Below are 15,585 nucleotides of genomic sequence, written 5' to 3'. Positions count from 1 at the left end.
GGATCCTCCTACTGATCACCGGTCTGAGGGTCTTTCCATCAATATAAAGTTGCACTGCACTGATCACCAATGTAAAGGACCCCTTCACTTACCTGGTGGGCATTTTTCCATTGGCCATAATAAGCTGGCATTTCTGCACTGACCATCAAGTCACTCTATCACTGCCTGCATTTAATTCCTGGCCATGATTCTTTATTTTTTCTTTCTTACTAGAAATCATTTTGCTGTATATGGCAGCCCCCTGGGTGTGAAATACAGGACGTGCACTATTTTGGAATCCCCAGTATAATGTGATCTGTATAAATGTTTAGTAGGAGATTCCTGAGACCTAAACATTATTTCAGGCGTTCCAGCAGCCATTTGTATTGTGATCTCCCCAATGTCAACTCATTTTTATCATTATGTCTTCCACCTTTACATTTGTACCCCAGTGGAACTCTTTAAATCAGTTTCAGGGCTTGATAAAGTGCTAAAGCCAATATATGGGGGTCAGTAAGAATGATGCACCCACCCAAGGTGGTGGGCAGAATGCCAATGTTAGAAAGATCCAGGGCGTGGCGTGCAGCCAGCTCTGCAGAGTGATTACCCTAAAACTATGTGGGTGCCATCAGATGGGATGTCAGTCACTGCTCTTAGAACCCCAAGGTCATTTCTAGAGTCCTCGGGGGAGAAAGGTTGCTTCAATCTCTCCCATAGTGTCACCCTGGCATATGTCCGCTTACTGGCCCGACTGACAATTTTCTCCCCATGTTATAGTTGTAAGATCTCTTCAAATGATCCTTGAAATGGACTCGGTATTTTATACTTTACCCCATGTATAGGTATGACCGGTTACCCACTGTTATCTATATTATACTCTGTACAGCGCTAAGGAAAGTGCAAAAAAATAATTTGTAGACCATATTATCAATCATGTGATTTCACCTTTGTAATCTGAAGATTTTCATTACAATATTTAGCGAAGTTTCCTTGGTCTCTGGCATAGTGTGACTACATTCTGTCTCTGAGTTCACTCTGCAAAACAAGTTTTGAGATAAAATGAAATCCAGACTTTTTAAATTAGTCCAGATCGACAAAAGTCCTGCAAAACGTCCGATCATCCTCATCGCTGTAATCTGCAATGCGGCGCATTGACTGCTGAAATCCTTCCTACAGATGAATGCAGTGTTCTGATTAAGATGTACAGCGCATGTTTTGCTTATGTTAGTGCAACAGCATGCGCACACAAATATGGACCTGATGAGTAGCAATCACTAGGGAAAATCCTCCCGTCCAAATATTCCCATGAGATCGGCCTTGGGGTGTCTGGACAAATCCCTGGTGACCTAAAGGCATTGGATGATTCCAGAGATCAGAGATTGTATGTTGGGGTGTATTGGGAGCCCCTTCATTTACCATTCATTGCCATGCTAATGTGCTGCAAATATGTAAATGGCTCCTGATCATTCCTAGAAATGTTATTGGGGTAATTGATATACTAAATGCCCCCCTGCACCCATGCAATGCCTTCCAGTTGTGACTCCATACAACACAATTCAGAATATTAACACCACATCCCCAATCCCTTAAAATGCTTCATTATTGTAAGACAAAAACAAAATACAAATGCCAATGTTACGTGCAATATAAATGAATATGACCCCTGCCATGGCCCAGACCCTGCACAGCTATTCCCTGCTAATCCTCCCTGACTGCCCAGACCAATGACGGCCATTACCATTGCTGAGGATGGCAGACACACCTAGGGCCGGCTCATTGGACCTTCCATGAACCTGGAGCGCACCTGTCACTGATAACATATAAATGGAAGGAAGAGGTTGGGGAGGTTCTTTCCCTATCACAATGGCAGCTTACACAAGTGTGCTTGTCCTCCTTGCTCTCTGCATGGACACACAAGTCTTGTTCATCCGAAAGCTGAAATGTTTGCAGAAATCTATTCCTTGTATTCTATTCTGCTTTTTCCTCCCGCAGCGCCCTCCCTACAATGGCTCCTCTGTACTAGTTCATTGAGCAACGGCAACTGTATGACGCCAACTAAATACTCTGCCAACCAGACCTTCTGCATGGCCGCAGTCATTGGAACCAGATAATATTAGTTATTGTTACAAACTGGGACCAATCTTCATCTTCCGAGGTGTCGGGGACCGGATGGCCCCGGTTTTCTCTATGCTCGGTCATTGGTTGCTGCTGTTTCCTATTTCACCACTGAAGGTCAATCTGCTCCCCCTCCCCCGTATCATTCTATGGGGTCTTCTTGCCGTATACTCTATTACAATATTACAGAAACATTTATTGTGTGCAATCTGCTCATCTCCGAGTGACCTTGGTTTTATTTTTTCTTCCCTTGCAGGAAGTTTTTCTGCCGTCACAAAGTATTACATCTGCACCTATCAGACGCTGAGCTTCACCTACATTGTCTCGGGCCAATCGTCCCGCTGTGTCAGCAAACTCTGCAGTGGTCCCTTCTGGACAAGGGCCCTTCAGTTCCTGGCCCCGTACATGAGACTCCCTCTGGCAAGAGTGAGACTATAAATATTGGTTTTAATAAATGTTTTTATATAAAAGCAGTGGGATCATTAATATTAATAAATAGGATTTATATAGCGCCAACATATTACGCAGCGCTGTACAATAAATTGGGGTTACAAATGACAGACTGATAGGGAAGGATGGATGAGTCTGGCTGCAGCATTCATAATAGATTGTAGAGGAGAGAGTCGGGTTAGTGGAATACCAGAGAGGAGGAGGTTATCTCAGGGGACAGGTAGGGACAGATTTTGGAGATGTTGCGTAGGTGAAAGTGACCGGAGCTGGAAATGTTCTGAATATGGGGGGTAAATGAGACAACATTCCTGAGGGGAGGGGGTGATAACAGTGTTATATCAGTTGGATTTTTTCATGAGGAAAATGATATTTGACAAATCACAATCTCCACCCCACGGTCATAAAAGTTCCTATAGGAAGGCTTTGGGCTATTGTACCCCAATTCAACTGAGCAAATGTAAGAGATTTGTGAACAATGACTGTAGGGTCACTTTAGGAGGCTTATGGACTCAGTGAGTGGCCCTAACTGCTCAGTGTGGGGGTGAGTTTGTGCCACTTGGCAGTTATTGCACACACTTACCTATGTCCATGCACCCTGCAGAGATGGTTCCCACCATCAGATCTACCATGATCCTCCCTGACTATTGGGTGACCCATGTAACTCCTGCTGGGTTCTGCAAGGCTCTGTACGGTATAAGCAAAAATACAAAAAGCCACCCGGAGCCCAAAGGAATTTTTGGACCTTTTTATGTCTCCTCCAACCCCCCAAGTTACTTTTTTGTCATTTTGTGTTTAGTTCCACTGTAAGAAACTAAGTACAAATGGCTTATAATATTCTATAGAATGGCACCAAATAATGAAGCTTTCAGGATAATTACATCAATAATACATTAAAATAAAATTTTATTTAAATTTACTGAAATTATTTATTTAAATCATTTTCCATAAAAAAACATTTTCACACATAACATGAAGGCCAACGCTCTGTCAGTATATATATATATTATTAGGTTACAAGGCTTTACCATGATTGATATAAAACACAGCAAACTACAAAAATACAAAAACCTTACACCATAAAAACTGTGCTCAGTGGTCCCTATAAGTGAAAATCACATCAAAACATTTTATTTCATTTATCAATACATTAAACAATGCTAAAACTACCAGACATCATATTGTATAGAGTGCAGAGATCAATGTTATAATAATTAGATCTGATTGTAAATTTATATCACCATACCACAGGTTGGCTTCTGTAAGCTAATTTCCACATGTAAAGTAGAAAGTTGCTTTCAATTCCTTTTATTCCTTTCCATGTCGGAGTGAATGTTTAACACTAGAGCCTCTGAAGTCCAATTGTATCCCATTGCTCAGTAGTATCTCTACAGGTGATGACGCGTTTCGCAGAACAAGGTCTCCTTCATCAGATCCAGGTACTAGTGGATGAGTGGAGATGAGGACATTGTCATTCCATGTTGGCGTTTGTATGGCACCACACTGAAGACACGGCTTAAGAAACATTTTATGGCTTGATGTCCCCTTGACGGCCGCTAATCACCTGACCCCACGGTAAGTAAAATATGACCAACCATGATTGGATTGAATTCTTTAAAAAATAATAATAATAATAAATTACCTTTAGTCCTATTTCAGGTCCGTTATTTTCCCCATGAACTGGTTGGTCAGCCATGGATCTCTCATTAGAGGACGGAGGCGCCTGGGCTGGAACGAGCACGAGTGAGTGAAAATAAAAAGTTGTGAGCGGGTGGTTTGTTTGGTTGAGGAATTCTTCCCACTGACCACCACACTAATATACTGTGATCTGTGGATATAGGAATGATAGAAGGGGCCCCTGAAAGTTATTTCCAGGGTCCTCCATGTTGTTGTTTTAACTCTTCCATTCTCTATCCAAAACCAGAAGAAATGTTGAAATGCCCCAACCATTCACTTGCCAGTTGGATGGGAGCCATTTAAAGTGAAATATTTCAGGTGGAATCTTTTTTCAGCTTTGATTTTACCAAAACCATTCTAAGGTCACCTGAGAAATCCCGGTGCCGATAATCTCCAGCCCGGTGATGCCAGCGGGCACCTCCTGCTCCTCTACCAAGGTGGCACCGACATGGCAACTAGAAGATGTGGAAAATTTCAGAGAAGAATGCAATGGGCAGAACCTGTAAACGTAAGGTGATGGGTTTCATAAGCCAGGAATGTCCTACATGCAGTTCTATAGATACCGCAATGCGTTCATCTGAGTCACGGCGCCTCCAGGGCAGGAAAGGCAAAACACAGAAACAGCTTTTATATAATCGCTTTCAAAACAAATCAAAGGCCAAAGTGTATCAGCGAGCGGGGATTATGGGATTCCAAAGGCTTTATTTGCATCCTTTTCTGGCTATGAGTCAACAATAAACTATAAGAATATTATTGGCATGCGGGCAGCATGGTGGCTCAGTGGTTAGCACTCCGGCCTTTGCAGCGCTGGGTCCCAGGTTAGAATCTCAGCCGGGACTCTATCTGCATGGAGTTTGTAGGTTCTCCCTGTGTCTGTGTGGGTTTCCTCCGGGTACTCCGCTTTCCTCCCACATTCCAAAAACATGCAGTGAGGTTAATTGGCTTCCCCAAAATATTGGCCTTACACTATGATAAGGACATTAGATTGTGAGCTCCTCTGAGGGACAGCTAGTCACATGACTATGGACTTTGTACAGCGCTGCATAATATGTTGGTGCTATCTAAATACTGTGTAATAATAATAATGAGGGTAGGTGCCCAGGTTATTGGTAATTCAGTTTCTCAACATGTTCACAACTCAATCCACCCCCACACTTCTCTGTTACACCCCAGCCGTTAGGTAACAAGTTCAATTCCATCAAACAAGCTTACAAGAGAAGCGTTTTCACTGATCAGTGACCATTCTGCATTCTAATACCCCTGAGGAAGCCTAAGGGTGAAACGTGTCGGGTTTAGGGCCTGTGCATTGTTCATTATCTGCGATCACTATTGATGAATGTTTATCAGATCTCTGTTTAGCACCCAAAGCATGGAATCCCACAACGTAATGAGGATTCAGGACTGAACCTCTCTGTAAAGTTATTATTATTATTATAATACAGTGTTTATATAGCGCCAACATATTACGCAGCGCTGTACATTAAATAGGGGTTACAAATAACAGATACAGACAGTGACAAAGGAGGAGGAGAGGATCCTGCCCCGAAGAGCTTACAATCTAGGAGGTGGGGGAAGTATCACACAGAAGAAAAATGTGGCCATGTGTTATCAGATGGATTCTCCTTCATAAATTTGTCCCTTTAGTTTCCCTTTAGTAGGAGATAATGAATGGGAAGCAATGATTGGAGGACAGAGAGACCACCTCATCTGCCTACTGATTCTCCTGTCCAATCACAGGCTAGAGGAAGGGCAATACCCGTAAGTGTTACCTAACTATAGCAGAAACACCTCAGAGAAATCTGCACTGTGTGGCAGAGCTGTGTCATAATGAGGACTGGGAGGACATAATAAATCTTATATCGCATAGAACAGAAATATATAATCCGTGTATTTATCTGTTCAGATTTATTCTGGGGGACCCGGCAGTCCTTCAGCCTGTACGTTTCGTCCTTTATACTCTTTAGAATGAATAGGAAATAACCATTAACCCTCGACGTGTCAGTGATAAGTACAGCGATGAGTTTGTGCTTCTCTCCTGGATCAGAGCCAGAACTTTGTGCCAATATTTGGAGTTTGTCAGAGGTGAAGCAGCCGATGTAATGGGATTATCAGGGTGTGACAGGTGAGCCCAAACAGCGTCTTCCACATGACTGCATTTCATAAAAGCTGCACATTGCTGCGGTGACACGAAATACAGCCGGGGACCCCTGGGGACCCCAAATCACAGCATCCGATAAATACCCAGCTACCCCTCCAACTGACCCCCAAGGGGGTAACACTGACCATCGATATGGAAAGCTGCAGACCCCACACCCAGAGTTTTAAACTTGGGGGACCCCTGGAAATCACCTTCAGGGTCCCCCTTCTACCATTCCTTTATCCACAGATCACAGTATATTAGCATGGCGGTCAGTGGGAAGAATGTCAGCCAAAAAGATCATTGGGGTCACTTACACTGACCTGAGAGGGGCAAACTGCTCATAGAACCCCTAGTGCCCCCTGGAGGAACCCTGGGTGAGAAACCCTGCCCTACACCTGTGCACCCCCCTATGAAGCAATAATTATTTATCAACTACGGACTATTAGCTGGGAAATTATTTACTGGTAATAAATATATAAGGCATAAAAATAATAAACTATGGACTTTGTACAGCGCTGCATAATATGTTGGCGCTATATAAACACTGTGTAGTAATAATAATATTAAGACAATATGATAATAAAGAGGCCCTGTCACCCTGGCAATGTAACAGAGTCTTTGGAAAGCCCTTGGCCCCCCCTATAATCCCATACCGGCCCTCTCTTACCCCCTGCCCCCTCTGAACCTGGCATAGGAATCATCAATGATGCCAACTAGGGGATTAGTGATGCCACTTACTTGGTCATGTGACAGCCCAATGATTGGCATTCAGAAGGTAGAAGAGCTTACAATCTATTAGGGTTGATGTATATGAGGAGGATGTAGGGGGTTTGCTGCCTATACACAGGGGAAGGATTTGTAGTTCTGATGATGCGGATGCAGCCAAAGTTTATTCATTTTACATTTCCTATCCCCGATGTGTTGCTGTTGATCCTCTATATAATGTATGGCTGGCAGTGATCATTTCTTCGGTTTGGATGGAAAGTTAGATAATCGGAGCCCGGCCACTCCTCGGGTATTTCATACAATTACATTTGTTCACAAACACCTCCAGCCCAGCCAGATTTTTGTCACATTTTTCCCCCGTGATGCAGGTGAGTTTTATGTTAATTGTGGAATGTGGGCAGGACCTATAAAACTTTACACCGGGTCACTGCTTTTATCATTTTTTACCCAACGACACAGCAAGATGAAGGTTCTGCTCACCTGCGTGCTGCTTACAGCCGTTCTGCTAGTCCCAGGTAAAAAGTTTCCTAAATTTGTCATTTTAGCTGAATTCTTCCAGAGATGCAAGATTAACAAAAAGAAAGACCGAAATCACTCGAAAAGCTCATAAAAAACATTTTTTAATCCTTTTTAAAGTTTTCATTATTGTATTTTATATTTTTATTTCTTTTATATTTTTATTGTATTTATTTTATTGTTTTACATTTATTATTATTGTATTTAATATTTGTTTTAGATTTTCTAAGTATAAAATTAATAGTTTAAGGTTCATTTTTCCTATCTTGATGATGCTAATTATTGCTTTGAAAATGGTTTGTTACACGTGGAGATAAGATCCTGGGATTCTCTACAATGTAAGTGTAGAACGCTGGAGACAATTATCAAACTGGTGACATCAATACAAGTCAGGCTGCCTTTCCCATGGAAATTTGCCCATTAATAGAACGTAGGAGACGTGTCGGTATGCTGGGTTACCATTCAGTTTTTGGCACCCCAAATATATCAGCTCCCAGGGTAGAATAATGTTAGGGGTACAGGGAGGAGCAGAGTTAGACGGATTGTTGGTATTAAAAGAGTCCAAGCTACAGGCTGAGGGTTACATGGAAGGTTAATATAAGGGTTTCAGTGAAGGATAAAGTTACTGTCACATGGAAACCAACAATGCCAACCATGATTGCTGCCCGGAATAAACGTAACTCCATCGATAACCAGCACTGACCCCTCACAGTCCTGGCTGTATATGAGATCTATCAATGATTATCGGACGTCTTTTCTCTTTAGTATGGAGGATATCTGCAAGGTTTATAGATGAGTTGATGGGTTGGAGGGTCACCTACCTATTCATCAATCTAACCATGAACTTATTATTGTTCAGCAATGTCTTCACATAACCTTGTATGCTAAAATGGAAGAATTGGGTGGCTTTGCAAACTGTCAATCTTTTACTTTTGCTCACTTTACCTTTGTTTCTAACCTTATATAACATATTTTTTTATAGTATTGTCAATGTATGTCGTAATATTTTTATCAATGTTCTCCCAGCCCTAACCGGCATCTAACCGGGTGCACCACCTGGCTATTTTTGGGTGGTTACTGAAAGTTGGGTCAGAATACTGGGGCACTAGACCGTTGGGTCAGAAACTGGGGCACTGGACCGTTGGGTCAGAATACTGGGGCACCGGACCTTTGGGTCAGAATACTGGGGCACTGGACTGTTGGGTCAGAATACTGGGGCACCAGACCTTTGGGTCAGAATACAGGGGCACAGGACCGTTGGGTCAGAATACTGGGGCACTGGACTGTTGGGTCAGAATACTGGGGCACCGGACCTTTGGGTCAGAATACAGGGGCACCGGACCGTTGGGTCAGAATACAGGGGCACTGGACCTTGGGTCAGAATACTGGGGCACCGGACCGTTGGGTCAGAATACTGGGGCACCGGACCGTTGGGTGGTAGAATGCCAACAGAATTATGGGGTTTACTGGATCCTTATGGCAACAACAAAACGTGTTGCCTTACTCACTTTTTGATCCCCTGGTCACCCACCTACAGATTCTTTCGACATTGTTTAAAAAACTTTCTGGGGAGACCCCCATATATATATATGTATATCCAGCTACATGCCATGCTGCTTTACTACTTCTTCTGTCTCCGTGTCTGGTGCACCCCGGGATCTGGGGCCCCTTCTCTTCTCACCCAACACGCATGTTTGTTTTGTGCAGTGCACCTTTTGTGTAGGTGACACTGAATTCCACCTCTCATCTTCTGACCTTCCATCTCCCGACCTCTCAACTATCTTTTTATCCCTGATTATCTACTATGTCTTCCTTCATGTGCTCTCCACGTTCTCCAATTTACCATTAATAAAACACAAGTTGTGATCCTTCCATCATCTCTTTCTGTTCCATGAATTAATATACAGGTGGATAACACCCCAATAACCCTAACACCCCAATAACCCTAGCACCCCAATTACCCTAGCACCCCAATAAACCTAACACCCCAATAACCCTAGCACCCCAATAACCTCAACACCCCAATAACCTCAACACCCCAATAACCCAAACACCCCAATAACCTCAACACCCCAATAACCTCAACACTCCAAGCCCATTGGCTGGTGATAATATTTGAAGTTGAACACATTGCTTCTCTGACCATCTCCATCTCAGACCATTTCCCCCATTTGTCCATTCTTCGCCCATAAAATGTTTTCTCCGTGTCATGTCCCCTCTTGATCACTGCGTCCTTCCTGTGACCATCTAACACCCCGCCATCTTCAGTACCTTCTGCTCCCCTCATCCTCCGGCTGCTCTCTTCCATCCCCTCCAGGTCCTTCCATCACCCCCTAAATTCCGGGTCAGACTCCTAACTCTCCCTGATACACATTCCATAAATTTCCTTCTTAAGTTTCAGATTTCATTCTAACCTCAATCTGCATTCAACGCGTGAATCTCTCCTCCGCCCTAATCACATCTTCATATTCCCAGTATTTCACTCCACCTCTGGAACTCCCTTTCACATCACATTCATCATGCTCCAAACCTTGAAACCTTAATGATCACCCTTATAATGCTCCTCGGTACTCAATCTTACCATTTATCTTACACGTAACATGTATGACGTGTATGCCCATTATATATTATTTTAGTGTTTCTTGTAATGGTTCTGCATTTGGGTGTTATTATCTAATGCATGCAACAGAACCAACAACAGCAAAATCCTCACAAAAACCAATTTTACATTGCTGTCAGTCCACTAATGTCCTAATGCACCAACAGGAGGAGCGAAGGACTGAGCGGGACACCTGGCAGGTGTTCGGTCACCTCTGTGTCACAAGATGTATGACCCGCTCAGACCCTTGCAGAGGAAAGCTGCGGCCATCATTTTGGTGAGCTGGTATTCCTCATGGACTATCTATGGCTCACACTTCTGGGCAGCTCTCCAATGGGTACATTGCCCGCTGTGTATTGTTCCTCATGTTCCCTCCTCAATCTGGGTATTGTAGATCCTGACACACGCTGCATGTTTTCTGCTCTGCACACCGGCTCCTCACTCTGCTCCTCACTTATTGACCAATTAGCTTCATGAGAAAGTTCAGGGCTGCGTCAGGATCAGATGCTTGGAATTTACATGGAGTTGGAAGATTGGAAATCTCTGGACTGTTACCGATCTCTATGGGTCAGATCACCGCCGCAGTGCTGAAATGGAGATTGCTTATTTCTTCAGCTGCTTTGAGTAGTAGAACCGGTGATGGGTCAAGCAGTCACAGTCAGGTTGACCATTGCAAGTTAGGTCAAGTTCAGACAAAATATGAGGTACGTCGTGGTTATGACCATGATCCCCCATAGGGAACTAATAGAGGCAGTTATGAGTAGTTCAGTGCTGCCCAGTGTGGAAACATGACCCAAGTGAAACGTCTTTTTCTGGCTATACTTTGATTTATGGATGATAAGTGGAAGATTGACATGCTGTTTATGAGGGCAGTGATCAGTGCCACCTGCCTAATTGTCTGTATGGTGGAACATATACTTATTGGGCAGAGGGAGCTGGACTCTTAGGAAGAGAAGAAGACCTGCGGTTCTGCCAGAACCGTCGCCAGGTGAGCACTGCCCAACAATACAGGCAGAGTGACTTTAGATGAGAAGCTTCCTCCATATTTCATGTCTCCCTCCCTGGGACACAGATGGAGCAAAGTGATAAAACTGTTGGTATAAAGGAAGAGGAGGGACATGAGGACTTACACACCCCCGCCATTACCCATGGATGGGCAGGAGCAGCCAGACGACACAATTGTGCTGCCAACATAAAATGGATCCTCTGGTGCAGGCCGATGAGTCTTCATGTTGTGCTGCTTACAGAACAACCTTTGCATAGATAACATGAAAAACACAAAACATTACATGTTGGCCTTGCTCCGGATTCTGTGCTTTTAGGCCCAGAACAGAGGGAAGCCAACATGGCCGACAATCCCGGGTGTGGTGTTCTACCACAATATAGGGTATCCGGCTTATTTCCTCCATCGGCGGCACTTACAACACCAGAGGGAATCTAGGAATTAGTTGTCTGACTTCTGCCGTGACTTGCAGCATTCTTGTTTCCCTTTAGCTGTGTTTGATCTCATGGCATCCCCTGCACTGAGATGGTGCAGGGGATGCTGAAGGGGATTTGAAGTTATGACCTTGGCTGAGTATTCTGGATTTGCCTTTGTAAGAGCTTTGCACTTGTGCCATCCCGAAGTCCCAGGGGCCACCATGTGACGGATGATGCAATCAGTCCCCCAAAGCTGAGCGGGTGCTGCTATAGGCGAGGAGTTCGGCGTTAGATTGGGCGACTGGCATCTGGCGAGTATTAGTGCTGGACCAGGGCCTTGCGGTGCCACTATAAGGAAGAACTTTGAGGCCGTATTTGCTCATGCTTTCCTACTTGCAACAAGGACCCATCAGCTCACAATCACAGCTCCACCACCTGTGGCCGAGAACCTGAAAGAAGAAGTAGCACAACCACAGGTTGATGTTTCTAGGAAGCAGCAGCAAGGTCTAACCCCACTGGCTCCTGGAGTCCGAGAAGGAGTCATTGGCCCTGATTTTATTAAAACTCTCCAAGGCCAGAGAGGGTACACTTTCATCAGTGAAGCTGAGTGATCCAACAAACCTGGAATGGATCTGGACCAGGGCTGAAAACATTTGCTAACAAATCGCAAATTACTTTTAAGAAATCCATTCCAGGTTTGCTGGATCACCCAGGTTTAAATAAATCAGGCCCAATGATAGAGCTTGTGGATCTATTTCACCATAAAGGGTGATTAGTGCCACTAGGGGGGGCAGTGAATGGGAAATGCATTGACCTATCCACAGCCAACGCCCATCACCCGACCTTTATAACAACAAAATGCGTTGGGATCTCTGATGACTTTCATATTTTTCTGCAGCAAAGATCTGTAATAAAAAATAAAAAGGTTTTAGGATGTGATTAGAAGGTTGGTGGTGGGGTGGAGGGAGGGAAAATAGAATTCATCTCTATTGTATGATAAGAATGATTGTATAGTATGTTGTGTCTCTGACCCATATCATATCTTCCCATCCAGCCTCCACCCAAAACCAGACGCAATGCTATTTCTGCTACGAACCGACCGAGATCCAATACTGCAATGAAGTCAAGACCTGCAGGCTGGGATTTGATTTCTGTAGAACGGTCACAATGAGTGATAACACCGGTGAGTGATTTGTGTCAATGGTGGCGGCAACCATTGCAACTGTATACCTAACTGCTGCATGAGATAGATGAGGGTTGTAAAGCTGGCTGTATATATCAACGTTTATAAAAGCAATCATATTTCTTTCCTATTATTTGTCAAAAACACAAAGCAAATGAAGATTTTATACAGCGGCCTCAATGGCCCCAAGGAGTCAGAAGGGAAAAAATCCAATCACATTTCTCAGATTTGTTCATTCTTTTATTAAAATGTATTGAAGCCGATCACTTCCTGCAATCCCCTGGATTCTGCTGGCTGACAAATTGTATAGTTTGTGGCAAATAAATGAAATAAATCCAGATGGCTTAGAAATGAATAAAATAAACCAATAATTGGTGATAATATAGGGTCCAATCAGAGACACAGATAATGATTGATAGATATGGAAAGCTAAATCCATAGAAAGAGATAATTTAAAGGTAAAAGGTAGAAAGAACGAGGTTTGAGGCTCAATAATTAATGCAAAAATATTAACTATTTTGATTCATACCTAAATATTTAATACAATCGTTATGTTGTATCACACTCACAGGGTTGGGATAACTAAACTATACAATAGTGTATCACCATACAGTGGATAAAGGATCAGAGGTAGGACCCATTTAGGTCACATACGTCCCAACGCGTTTCGCCAAACGTGGTTTCCTCAGGAGTTTGATGCTGGGATAAATGAAAGATTTATGTTTCAAAATGAATTTTTTGTCAGTTAGTGATAAATTTGTTTGCCTTTAAAGTCCCAGTTCCTCGTAGTAACCAAAAATCTAATCCGTTAGCTTGTAATTGTTCTGAGTGTAGGAGTCGTATATCTGGCCGGTGATCCCGTGCCGTAACCCCTCACAATCCAGCGCACTCTGTGTACTCCCTCCGACATCACGGATTGCAGCAGCAGAGCAGATCTGATTGTTTGCTCCGCAGCTTGTGGCATCCCCGGCTTCCCTTTAGCTGTGCTTGTGTCAGACTCAGCATCCCCTGCTCACAAATTGAATCCATGTGAAGCTGAAGGGGGTTTCAGATTATGTTCTGCAGCCAATGGGCACATAGGTTCCTGGCTATGATTCTGCCCTGCCATTGGTTACTAGGACTGTATAGCATCTCAGCTCCCAGGCACCAGTTGCCCATTGTACGGTCTAATCTGCTGGTGCTGTGAGATTCTGTTGGATTTCCTGTTGCCGATTCGGCCTGTCTTCTGGACCTGAGATTGTTTCCTGCCTGGACCGACCTTTGCTTGTGACCCCGACTCTGCTCATCCCAACCCTTGGATACCTCGTCTGGCAGACTGATACCCGTGTATAACCCCTGGCTTTGTTTCTGGACTTTCCTTTCCTGTTCTGCATAACTGTGGACCTGGTAACTGACCCTGGGCTGCCTGACTCCCATTGTGTCCCCTGTCCTGCTGATGTGGGCTCCTGGTTCTCCATAGTCCTCCTCAGATGCCATTCTATGTGCACTGAAGTCCTGGGGGTAACCGTGTGCCGTGTCTCCCAAGACTGTGCGGGGGGGTTACTATAGGTGAAGAGTGCAGAGGTATGGCTACTCGTGAGGTTCTGCTGGACCAGAACCATACAGAGTGGAGTCTTAGAATCAGCCATGCGGATTTGTCTTTGACTCCTCGCTTCCATATGTCCCATGAGAACAGCATTACCGAGCCCCGATGAAGCGGCGTGTGTTGGCCGCCCCTGAAACGTGTCGGCTGTTCTATGTTATGTGACCATACTGATTGGTAAAGGTATTTGGACTCTTCTACCATTTGGTTTGCTGCTCCTTTATGAGAATTAATTCTTTATTGTGCTGGACAAGGATCATTTCCTCCTAGGCTCCCCCCCTTCACTCCACCCAACAATGCCATTTTTTATATTTTAACCTTTTTGAATGGGGAGATTTGTCCTCATTTAACCTCTAGTGCCCGGGGATCCCGCACTGACAGGAGGATTCCCACAGCTGTGCTCATGAATGAATGCAGCCGGGAATCATCCTGTCATTGTGGGATAACCTGTAAAAAAAATAAAAGTTTGTTAAACAAATCACACACATTCAATAAATTACTTTTAACATTAAACCCTCTTTTTTTTTTTTTTTTTACACACAAATTTACAAAGTCGAATTCCGTGTTTTTTCGGGTCGGGTCTATCCCAATTTGAACCGCCATATTCGGATGGAATATAAGGACAACCCGAATTTGAACAGCAACACTAATGATGAGACTTGGAACATTAATATAACCAAGAAAGGAAAACAAGACGGACCTGGAAGGTTAAGCAAGAAACACAAACAATGTTATATGTGGAATACAGAACACAGGCAAGAGACAGTTAATTATTTCATCAGTAATCTAATACATAACAAACATGCAGAAACAAGGAATCGGCTCTGCCTAATTTCACATTTTAGAAGCGGTCATTTGTAACGGATCCCATTACCCTCCTGAGAGGGATCCCCACACAGGTTGGTGTAATCAGAACCCCTGATCCCCCATAACTGCATAATCAGCTCCAGCAAAAAGCAGAAGACGGGGCAACACTGTTACAACTCTTACCATACAGCCGTGCATGCACCACCTGAGCAGGGATTGTAGAATGCGTTGCCTATAGCAGGGGTCGGCAAACTTTTATGGCCACTAGGCCCACTAGGGATTTCCCTTCAGGGAGGGTTCCCTAATTACCGCACCGGCGGAAGTATCAATGCTGGCTAGGGAAGCAACAGCAAGGAGGCGGCACTGGAGCTCCGACAGCTCCAGTAGTTCCTAAC

At 43.9% G+C, this 15,585-nt stretch overlaps 1 long non-coding RNA gene across 1 annotated transcript; it reads left to right on the top strand.

The window, feature by feature from the left end:
- Positions 1 to 1,893: 1,893 nt before the first annotated feature.
- LOC140330411 (uncharacterized) lies at positions 1,894 to 12,826 on the top strand. Its single transcript, XR_011920740.1, has 4 exons — positions 1,894 to 2,520; positions 3,936 to 4,116; positions 4,190 to 4,284; positions 12,673 to 12,826. It is a non-coding gene; the product is annotated as an uncharacterized lncRNA (long non-coding RNA).
- Positions 12,827 to 15,585: the final 2,759 nt, after the last annotated feature.

This window comes from Pyxicephalus adspersus, chromosome 5, assembly GCF_032062135.1.
Source record: "Pyxicephalus adspersus chromosome 5, UCB_Pads_2.0, whole genome shotgun sequence".
NCBI classification, from domain to species: Eukaryota; Metazoa; Chordata; class Amphibia; order Anura; family Pyxicephalidae; genus Pyxicephalus; species Pyxicephalus adspersus.
Note: the sequence above shows the minus strand (reverse complement) of the source record. Positions and strands in the feature narration are given on the sequence as shown.